The sequence below is a fragment of the Silene latifolia genome, chromosome 6, assembly GCF_048544455.1.
Source record: "Silene latifolia isolate original U9 population chromosome 6, ASM4854445v1, whole genome shotgun sequence".
NCBI classification, from domain to species: domain Eukaryota; kingdom Viridiplantae; phylum Streptophyta; class Magnoliopsida; order Caryophyllales; family Caryophyllaceae; genus Silene; species Silene latifolia.
This window is the reverse complement of record NC_133531.1, coordinates 110904074-110915702: the sequence shown is the minus strand read 5'-3', so window position 1 is coordinate 110915702 and position 11629 is coordinate 110904074. Positions and strand designations below refer to the sequence as shown.

Genomic DNA, 11629 nt, shown 5'->3' with positions numbered 1-11629 from the left:
ATCATGAAGTAACTAAAAGAGTGGTTTTCAAAGATCAAAGCAATATCATTCATATGGATGAAAAATGGTTTTCTAAAACTAAACCATCAACAAGGTTTTACTTCAGCTAAGGGGGAAACCGAACCTCATAGATGTATGCAATCTAAAACATTCATTGAAAAGGTAATGTTCATGTGTCACATTGCTAGACCAAAATATCTGCAAATGGTGATCTCATTTTTATGGGAAGTTAGGAATTTGGTCATTTGTTAGCCAAGTTCAGATTAGAAATTCAAAAAAAGAAGCGAGGAACACTTGAAACCAAGTGCATAGAGTCTATAAACAAGCAAATTACTAGAGATATGGTTATTAACTCAGTGTTGCCAGCAATAAAGGCTAAATGGCCTTCATGTCTAGGTAAACATGTTATCATTCAACAAGATAATGCACGACCACATATTAACAATGATGATCCTGATTTTAAGAAGGCAAAGAATGAGATGGTTGGCGTATTGAATTGGTTTATCGACACCCAATTCACGGACTTAAATATCTTGGATTTGGGATTTTTTAGATCAATACAATCACTCCAACAAAAAAAAAGGCAATCAAGTTGGATGAACTTATTCAAAACACAGTGACTGCATATATAGAACAAGATCCACTCAAACTCAAATATGTTTGGATTACATTGCAGGCATGTATGCTTGAAATTATGAGAAAAAAAGGTGGCATAGATTATCCTGTGCCACATATGCATAAGACTAAACTAGCAGCAGCTGGTTTACTTCCTGAATATCTTAATGCTAACATGGATTTAGTGAAAGAATGCATACAATATGTTCAGAATGTTGGTGATGCAACCACCATAAGTGAATTGGTGAATTCATTAAGCAGATTATCAGAGAATGCAGGGGATATAGCAAGCATCAGTGGAACCAGTAATGAACCAACAGGAGACAATGCACCTGTTGGTAACATTACTGAACATAGGCAGGGTAGTAATGAACCAACAGGGAACAATGCCCTGTTGGTAACATTTGAGTAAACAATCCAAAGAACCACAACATTTTGACAAATTTTGGACAGTTTTTGTATGTCAAAGACTAGATGTGTACTCACTGTCAGCATATTCGCAGATGAAGAAATGAGAAAACACAATAAACATTCCAAAGAAGATGCAAGAAACAATCCGAGAAAAAGCAAAGAAGAATGTGGAAACAAAGAAAGAATCATGCAGAACCAAAGCAAACAAACCAAAGCAAAAGCAAGCATGAATCAAGGAAAAACACATTTTGTAAAGTCTGTTGAAGCATTTCATTTTGAACTTTGCACTACTTTTCTATTATTCGGTTTATGGCACTATGGATATTAACATGAAATATGAGCAATTGATCAATCGGCTTTAGTAAACAATACTCTCAATATTGTTGTACATGCACTGACCTCTTCACAACAAATGGTGGTGGCGTAGTGCGTGTACATCAACGTTGAAGGCTAAACACTACCCTCAACAAGTGATCATTGGGCAGTTTCATTTAGATGAAAGTCAATTTTTTCAAAAATTGATTATCATCACTAGTCCATTCAAACAAAAAAAAAAGTAATTAATTAGAGATAAAGATCAAGAAATCGACCTCCCTTGCCCTTCATCTTCCTGTAAATCAAGTAAAACCAGGCCAATATTTTGAAAGAACCCCAATAAACCATTTTGTAATCAACGGGCTTTCTCGTATCGCGAACCGGATCTAATTCATCATCCGAATTAGAAACATCGAACAACATGCAATCTCGTAAACCTTATCATTTGGCATCTCAAAACTTCATACTCCATTAAAACTTCAAACGAGGCCAATATTTACATAGATCCTCCATAAACCGTCTTCTACTCTCATCCTTTTTACGCCTTGCTAACCACCTGTTAGCCTTTCTCTCATTTTCTATCCTCTCTTGCTTCCTCTCCCTCTCCTCATCCCCAACCGTGAAATGAACAACATCAGAAGCAGAAGCAACAACCTCGTCAATCAATCCAACATCAACTTCGTCATCTTTCATCTCTATTTCCTCATCACCCATATATAAATCTTCATATAACTTCTCCATATAACGCAGATCAATTTCAGACGAAAAAGCCCCAATTTTTTTCAGGTTTTTTTTGAATTTAATCGATGGTAATGATGTAGATGATGGTATAGATTGATTATATGGTGACAAAGATGAAGATAAAATGAAGAAATTAGGGATTGATCAAGATAAGAAGGTAAGATAACGGCGGAAGAGAGGTTATGAGAGGGAGGATAATGGCAGAAGAGAGAGAATGTTAGGGTTTTCTGTGAGGGGACGGAAATTATAAGGCGGGAGTAATTAGGGTTAAGTGTGGGTGGGCTGGGTTAGATTAGTGGATTGTATAATTAGTGGGCTGGGTTAGTGTTATAATAGGATGGGTTAAGGGTGGGTTGGGTGGTAATTATTGAAAAGTAGTAAGGGTAAGATGGTCATTTCATAACAAAAAACTTTACCAAATAAGGAAATAGGGAGAGTATTGTGAATAGACGAAAAAAGAAATAGGGAGAGTTATTTAGAATAGGAGGGAGTATTTGTTTTAACTTTGATTAAAATAGCACCCATAAAACATAAAAAAATAAACAAATAAATGATCAAGACAAAGTAATGTATTACAGTATATAATAATTTTTAGAATATTAGTATGGATGTCCGGCCTCGTTCGGGCTACCTTTGTTTAACATTAAAATTTATTAGCTACTAGTCGTCTAATAGGATTTCCGACGCCGACATTTTGTTCCGGTGTTGGAAGGGAATGAACAGTTTTTTCCCGTTGTAGAGGGCAATTGATACTGCTGGGCAATTGATGCTGTGCTGACCACTATATTATCATTAACTAGTGTATAACCCGTGGAAAAATGCTGATGGTTCAAGTTAAACCTCGCAAGTGAACGATGCGTTGCACTAGTAAGGGTCGAACACGAGGAGTTTGGGAGACTACTAATTGTTAATATTCTTTAGTTTAGCTAAGTCAAAGATAAAGGATTGGTTGGTAAATTAACTAAATGAACTACACTAATGGCATGCAATTGAAACTAAATATGCGATACTGAATTAAAAGAGTAAGCTAAGTAAAGTGGGGGTTTTACTCGATAAATTAAGGGCCTAGGGCGCGACTAAACCACCGACATTCGTAATAAATCAAAAGTTCTTTCAACTAGTTGTAAAGGGGTAGGTGTATTGGGTGGAGACGCCTCTAATTCGCCCACCAACTCCCTCCCGGGCTCATGGTGGGACACTAGTGATACCGAATCAACTCCCTCCCGGGCTCATGACTCGATTTCCCCCGACTCAAGACTCAAGGCTCACCAAAGTGGGCCCACTCCGTTCACCTCTCTTCAAGATCAAGGGCTTAAGCCCGCGATAAACTCCCGGTCATCCCTACCCTTCTCCCGAAGGCGAACTTCAAACCGAAAAACAAAGGCACCCCACTTGGGTTCTCCCTCCCGGGCTCAACCCAAGTCGGCACACGACCAAAAAGGGTAACGTATCAATCCCAACCTAACCAACTCCCGTAGGTGGACAAGGGTCAAAACCGACTATTACACCCAAATAGACACAACAATTCAATTCCTTTGTTTAAACCCAAATACCACTCCTCAACAACTAATTTAATGAACTCAATTAGATAAATTACTCATGTTACGGTCTAATCGCACCCTAGTGAAAATACTACTCACTAATCATGGTTAATTTAGCAAGACAAGCAATAAAGGAGGATACTTTAACAATAAACATGGTGATATTATGAATTTTATGATAGAGCATGTAAAGGTGATAAAAGATGATGGAAATCAACTAATAAGGCTAAGAGTAAATGAATCAACTCAAAAAGACCCGAGCTTTGTCAAATCTATCAAAGTCTCAAGCTTTATATGAACAACTCCAATCAAAAGCATGAATAACAAACAAGAGAGAGAGAGAGAGAGAGAGAGAGAGAGAGAGAGAGAGAGAGAGAGAGAGAGAGATTTTGACTAAACTATCAACAAACAACAAGTCTCAACAAATTCCAACAAAAAGAAATCCAACAGTAACAAACAACAATAGAAAACAATTGAAGAACAAGGGGGAAAAGAGAAAAAAGGAAAGAAGCAATACCAACTATTGAAAGGATGAAGAATAAGGAAGAACAAGGTAAGAACAATAATAATAATCTTTGATTGATGAAGAATGATTGCCAAGTTACAAAGGATTTGAGTTTCTCCTCTCTAAACCTTACAAATTTCCTCTCAAACTAGGATTAGATCCCTAATTTTCTGGGAAATCAAGTATTTATATGCCTTACAAAAAGTTAGGTAAGAATACAAGAGAAGACGAAAACAATCAGAAGAGGAGTAAATTGTACCCGGGAGGGTACAATTATGCCCGGGCGGGTACAATTATGCCCTCCCGGGTAAAATGTCAAAATGGGCTAAAAAACGCTAGAAACGCCAAACGGGCGAGAGGTACCCGACCGGGTAAAGTTGTGCCCGGTCGGGTAAAGTTGACTCCCTCGGCTGTAATTCCTCATAGTTGCTTCCATTCTTTGAGTAAATTCCGCTCCAAGTTCCGTCCCTCTTACATTTTCGAGCATGTTACCTACAAAAGGGTTCATAAGTACGGGAAAAATGCTCAAAAGAGGTCTTACACTAAGCATGAGGGAAAAGAACTCGGACTAGGCTAATACTAACTAAATGAGTTCATAATGCTTGATTTATCATGACAAAATGGGTCCGGGACATCAAAATATGGGGGTTAAAATGGTGTTATCAAATCTCCCCACACTTGACCCTTACTCGTCCCCGAGTAAGTCCAAAACCAATGCACAAGGGACTGTTATAATATCCATCAAGAGTGTGTGCACAATATAAGCATCACTCAATTATTCTAAATTAATAGTCGATCGAGTATTAGCGCACTCAACGCCCCTTCAACTCACAATTTGACACTCATGAGGGAAAAGTGCCCTATTGCAAGGCAAGTTGGGTCTTGCTACAAAATTGCGATCCATCCATCATGAAAACATATAATCAAGCTATAAAATGCATCTAACAAAAATGGTCCACTTTCCTCATCTAAGTGGCCGGATTTTCAAGCAACAAAACACGGTCTTGGTCGGGAGTACCGTCTCAGAAGTTCCAACGGAGGTGCCAACCCCTTAAACGTGACTCAAGCAACCCTAGTGTGACCAATACTCAAGAAACACATTCGAGAGCGGGGTAAGGGGAAGTAGGCAAGTCCGCCGAGAATTACAAAATCGACACGAGATTCAACCAAAAGACCCATGACTAAGGGGACCTAGGCCAACGACATCCTCACGGTTTTCACTCGTCACTCATTGAAGGAACAAGGTGATTTTTGTGACAAATAGTGACCAAAATCACTCTCCTAACTCGACTAGCGAAAACGTGCCCGCAATCTAATGTGTAAGACCGTCCTATATCCACTGAAATGCAAACAATGGTAAAATGCACATAATATGAAACAAGGGTTGTAACGGGGTTAGGGAGTAGGACAAAACGGGATTGGTGCAAGCACCGTTTGGATATGTGGAGTTCAAATCAAGAATTGCCGACACATCGTAACTCATTTCTTATTGCAACACATGAGACACGTCAATGCCCTAACATAGCATGGATCACCAAAACTATGCAAAAATTGCATAAACTCAACTCAAATTGGAAAAACTCAAAAGTACTCCTCTTATTTCAACAAATGGTAACGTCTACACCCTAACAAAGACTCGGTTTCCCAAGCCATGCAAAAATGTGTAAACCCGCCTCATTTTGGAAAAACATCAATTTGCCCTCTTATTTAGCAACGGCCTTTTCTACCCCGTTTTATGATGAGGAGGGGTGTTGCTTGCCTCTTTCTTTTCTTTACAACGTATATACAACATAAGTAACTCATTTTTTTCTTTTGGTTTTTCATGACTTTTTCACTTTTCTATTTTGTTTTTCATTTCTTTTTCAAAACCTCTTATTTATATACAATACCAAATGCATACCAAATTCCGACCCAAGTGGATATGTATACTATCCACCACTATGACCCAAATCACCTCCTACAACACTACTACAAAACCGACCAATTCTTGATCAAGGAAAGGTGTTTATGGAATGTAGTTAATTTAGTGGGTTTGCCAAATGAAAAGGCTAAGGCTCAAAGGGGGTGAATCAAAAAGGGAGATAATGGAAGGGACAAAATAAGGCAATTTGGCTATGTGAGGTTCATATGCATGTGAAAACATATTTTATTTCATAACTTGTGCACAAAAAATAAAATGCAAATCATGGTCTAAGGACGTAATGACACACTTATGTGTCTTGATGTGACACGCCTCGCGAGGAGGCCTACTCTCAAACCTAGATGAGGGCGGGGTATGAATGTACCCACCCTAGGAGGCTCTACCCTTACCTTTGAGTGGCTAAGTCGAGCCCTAAGTCTAGTCTACGGTCCTAGGTCTCACAAGATCGGTCTAAACTCATTGGTCAAGCCCGCTTTCCTCGGCTAAATAAGAGGCCACGAGTGCAAGTCACGGGGAGGGGAAAGGCACAATTGGACATATAGCTCATCATGGTGGTACTTGGTTCCCTTCCTCGACCGTGCTTATGCAAATCATTTACAAACTAAGTGCAACTAAGTCTAACAACAACACATATGCACATGTGAACAAATGCATGCGGAAATTTAAACAAACATGAAACGAAAGGTGCAACAAGTTGGCTAATCCTAGCAACACATCAACACCAACAATCCAAAGTTCCCCAAAGGAACATCCAAGGCACAAAAATCTCATCCTCCTCCATATTATACAACAATATAAAAAGAGAGAGAATGAAAAAAGAGAAAGAGATAAGAACGTGTATACCAAGCGGTCTTCTAGTCTCCTTTTTGCCTCGGAATGTCAATGTACCTATGTCACTTTGTTAGCCAAATACATGTATATACAATGCAATATTTTTTGAATTTTTCGAAATTTTTCAATTTTTAGGCATTTTCTTGAGTTTTCTTAAATTTACAAGCATTTACAAATATATACAAATATTCACAAAAGTGGATATTTCCCTCCCCACACTTGAAATGTACATTGTCCTCAATGGACAAAAGCATAGGGAGTGAATAGCAAAACTAAATAACATATTTTTGGATTTTTAAATATTTAAAACTAAATAACATGTTTTTGTATTTTTTAAATTTTGAGAATGTCCTCCACACACTTATTTATTTACATAATTCTTGATGAAAATGAATGTGGGGAGGATATTCGAAAAGTAAATACATTTTTTTGTCGTTTTCTTTTTTGGGCCTCCTCCCCACACTTATTATATACAACATCCAATGATGGATGAAGTGTGGTTAAGAGGCATTTTAGTTCAAAATAAAGGACATATTTTTGTCTTTTTCATTTTTTTTTTATGAATGCAACTAAATGTGACAATATATTACAAAATTTAAATTCTAATGCAACCTACGTGAATGCAAACTAAATGATGATAAATACTAGATATATTACAAGAGAATCTAAATGCAAAAATTAATATGTGACATTTGGATATGTGGGAGGTTCAAATAAAATTTGGATTGAATAAGGGGAGCATACCGAAGGCTTTGGATTTTAAATTTGGGAGCAATAGAACACACCTGACTTCATCAAGGGTGTAGGTGCTAGGTGAAACGCACCGGGCCGATTCCAAATAAAATCAAGAAAATGGGCAACAAGGGCAACAAATCAAGAAGTAACCAAGAGATAAAGTTAAACATACCAACACACCAATTACCACAAGAGAAATAGAGGAGGAGAAAATGACACGGAGAGACAACTAGATGACGTCCCACAAAACACACCATCTATTGCAACCCGGGTGGTGGTTGGTTAAAAGGGCCTCGACGGGCGGCAAAGCTCCTAGCTCTAAGCTCCTCCAATTGTCTCAACATGTCATTTTGGGTCCCGGAGATGTCATTTAGACGGTCCGTGATCCGTCTCCCATAGAGGAGGGAAGACGTGGCCATGTTCCTCGTGTCCCTCGCATAGCCACGACTTTCCTCGAAAATTCTTTGGTTCTCATGGATTATCCTCCGGGTCTCCTCACTATAAGCTCGGTTACTCGTCCCAATATCCCTAGCCTCCCTAGCAAATTCTCTAGTCTCCCTCATCATGCCGAACATGTCCTCCCATTGACTAGAGGATGGTACATGGAAGGAAGCTCGACTAGGTTGATGAGGTTGTGGTTGGGGTTGGGGTTGGTAGTGGAATTCGGTATCTTGGTTCAAGGGGGTGCCAAAGTCATAAGTGGAATAGAAGTCAAAAGTGGACCCGGGGATTTGTGATGGTTGGGAGGTGCTAGTTTGTTGGTGGGTTCCCGTGGGATTAGAACCCCCTCCAACATCAAAGGTAGAGTAATGAACACCTCCCGACTCTTCTACATTTGGTTCCTCTTCTTGGACCTCGGGTTGGGTAACGTCGGGTTGTCCTTGGTTGCTCCCTCCCCCCCAAGTCATCCCGGAATACCTCGGGTTGGGGTATACCGGGAACTTGTTCAATAGGTTCCATGTCCCCCGGTCCATACACTATAAACCCCTCCACCCCCTCATGGGCTAACTTCTTCCATTTTTGATTCACAAGCTCAAATTCATTGTCCCGGTAAGGCATTCCCCAATTTAATGGGTTGAAAACGGTTGTGGCAATTGGGTTGGGTAATAAGAGATATCGAGAATCGGTTATAGCATACATAAGACGACCTTTAACCTCCCGTAGCCAAGGCAAATGAGCCTCCTGATGTGACCATAATTAGCGCATATTTAGCCCCCGAATTAGCCTTGTTCCCATGCTTTTTAGTGCATATTTGGGTCATTTCTTATCTTTAGTTCTTTGTTTTGCATATTCTTTGAGATTTTGATCCCTTGGTAGGAAAGGAGTAAGAATCTTACATTTTCATGGCAAAACGAGACTAAATTGATCGAATTCAATGACCAAGCATCAAGGAGAGACAAGATTAGAAGGCCTTTGTACATATTATAGTAGAAGAGCAATGTTGAGAAAGGATCCTTGAGTCCCCAAGGAAATCCCCAAGGAATTTATGAAGAAAAGGGAAGAAAAGAAGAAGATGTGTTGCTGAGTGACAATCCGTGCGGATTGTCACCAATCCGCCCGTCCCGCAGCTGCAGAATCCGTGCGGCTTTGCACCATTCCGCTCGGATTCCACCTCCACAATCCGACCGAATTCCCTTGAATCCGCTCGGATTCCAACGCCAGATTCCGCCCGTCCCGACCTTATTCCGCCCGGATTCCAGCACAGCACGATTTCCTCTTCTCCAAGCTACGAAGAAAGAAGCCCTTCCTTCGAAAAATACCGGAGTCTCCTTGCTCAATCTAAAAAGTGTAATTACTAGTTTAGCCCTTAGTTAACCCTAATGCATCCTCCCTAATTTCCACTATAAATACCCCATTAGTCTAATTAGGAGAGCATGTTCTTCTTATCAATAATTAGAGTAGTTAATATCAATCAAACCTCTCTTTAGTTTTGTAATCAACAATTAATCAAGTTCTAATACAAGTTTTATTTCCTTAATCTCTCTTTTGTTCATCCTTTATTTTGGGTAATTGAAGATTATTTGGGTTATTGTTGGGAGATTGACAACCTCTCAATCAAGCATTCAAGTACTTCTTTTATCTTTGCTTTATTATTGGAATCATTAGTAGGTATAATTCTCTTAATCCCTTTTTAATTATTGTTAATTACTTTCATTTATTCATCATGTTTCATATTGTTGGTATGATTGACAACCTTGCTAGCATGATCAACATGATAATGAGTGAGTAGTCTCTTAGCTAGGGTTAAATGGGTGATTAGGGGAAACCAACATGGGGAATGATTCATGCTTAAATTAATATGCTTTCATGTTTTATTTGCTTGCTTGTTCTGATCTCAACTCATGAACATGTTATATTTGATGAAATGCTAAGCCTATGAATCCTTGCATTTACTATCATCTTCTATCTTTTCAATGAGACTTGTAAGACATAACCCAACTCGAGTCTCATTAGACCATGCATGTTGTTGAGTAGGGAAGATTAAGTCGACTTGTAGGTGTTGTACAATCTAATCGATTCGGCTCCGGGACCCAAACTTTCCTAGGATTGTAAGATATAACCCAACTCAATCCATCACAACAATAATTGCTTGCTTATAATTTGAGAACATGTTTGTATGATCAATTCCCATGATTCCCCTATGATCCCATGACACCCTAGTGCTTTTAATCAATTGTTTACACCCCTTTAATTCATCTTGCTTGTTTATTTTCATTGCTATTTTAGTTTAGTGACCTTCTATATCAACCCAATTTGTGACACCCCTTAGACACCACTAGTTGCAATAGAAATCTCATTTCAATAACCGTCCCTTGGGATCCGACCTTTACTTGCCTCTTTACTAATTGTAGAGTTGTTTGTGAAGTTGTAAATTGTGTTTTGATTCGACCGTGACCCAACGACCACATCTTTAATTGTGAACACGAAACGGACCGATCAAAAATGGCGCCGTTGCCGGGGACGGTGTTTACTTGATTTAGATTTCTTTTTATTGTTATTAGTTGTGTCTTTCTTCGCCTTGGGGAAGTAAAACTCCTCAAGGTTTGTTCTAATTGTTTTCGAGTTGTTTGATATTTTGCATGTCTAGAAGGTTACAAGGTGATTTGTTACCTTTTGACCGTGAAATCGAAAGAACCTTGACGAACAATAGGAGACTTGTTAGGAGGAATTTAAGAGGTATTAGTGAAGTTGTTCAACCCACTAGTGAGTTCATCAACCCTTTCGCAATAGAAGGAGAGGAGAACCCATTACACAATACCCCACAAAATCCACCTACAATGCCTAAATTCTCGTCACACTCTGTACCCACCGAGGAGAATCTACCAAATGGTACTCCTACACCGCAACATCTAATCGGAAATTTTATTGCCAAGTCCGCCTTCATCCAATTAGTTGAGAGGAGCCAATTTGGGGGGATGCCTAGTGAAGACCCTCATTCTCATATGGAAACCTTTTGCGACTATTGTGATGCAATCTCTCAAACGGGCGTGACTCAAGACCAAATTAGATGGGTCTTATTTCCTTTTTCTTTAATCGGCACCGCGAAGCAATGGTTGAAGGGCCTTGATAAGGCCACCCTCGGAATAGATTCTTGGAAGAAGTTGGCTCTAGCTTTCTACAAAAAATTCTACCCACCGGAAAAGACTAACATGCTAAGAGCTCAAATTACGGGTTTTAAGCAAAGGGATGAAGAATCTTTGTATGAAGCTTGGGAGCGGTTTAAGGGAATTTGTCGCTCATGTCCTCACCATGGACTTAGCGAATGGTTTTTGGTACAACAATTTTGGAACGGTTTATATGAAGATTCAAGGAACATTCTCAATATGGGATCAAATGGAATGTTCACCGAAGTTGATGACAATCAAACATGGAACAAGATTGAGGAAATGGCGGTCCATAACTCACAATATAGTAGACCTAGCAAGGCTACTAGAGGAGGAAAGCATGAAGTGGACTCCGTTACTCAATTGGGTGCTCAACTTAGTGCTCACATTGACACAATCAATTTGAAGT

At 39.2% G+C, this 11629-nt stretch overlaps 1 non-coding gene across 1 annotated transcript; it reads right to left on the bottom strand.

Annotated features, from left to right (window-relative positions):
- Positions 1-11265: 11265 nt before the first annotated feature.
- Positions 11266-11372, bottom strand: LOC141589128 (small nucleolar RNA R71). The gene has a single exon (XR_012520078.1). It is a non-coding gene; the product is annotated as a small nucleolar RNA R71 (small nucleolar RNA).
- Positions 11373-11629: the final 257 nt, after the last annotated feature.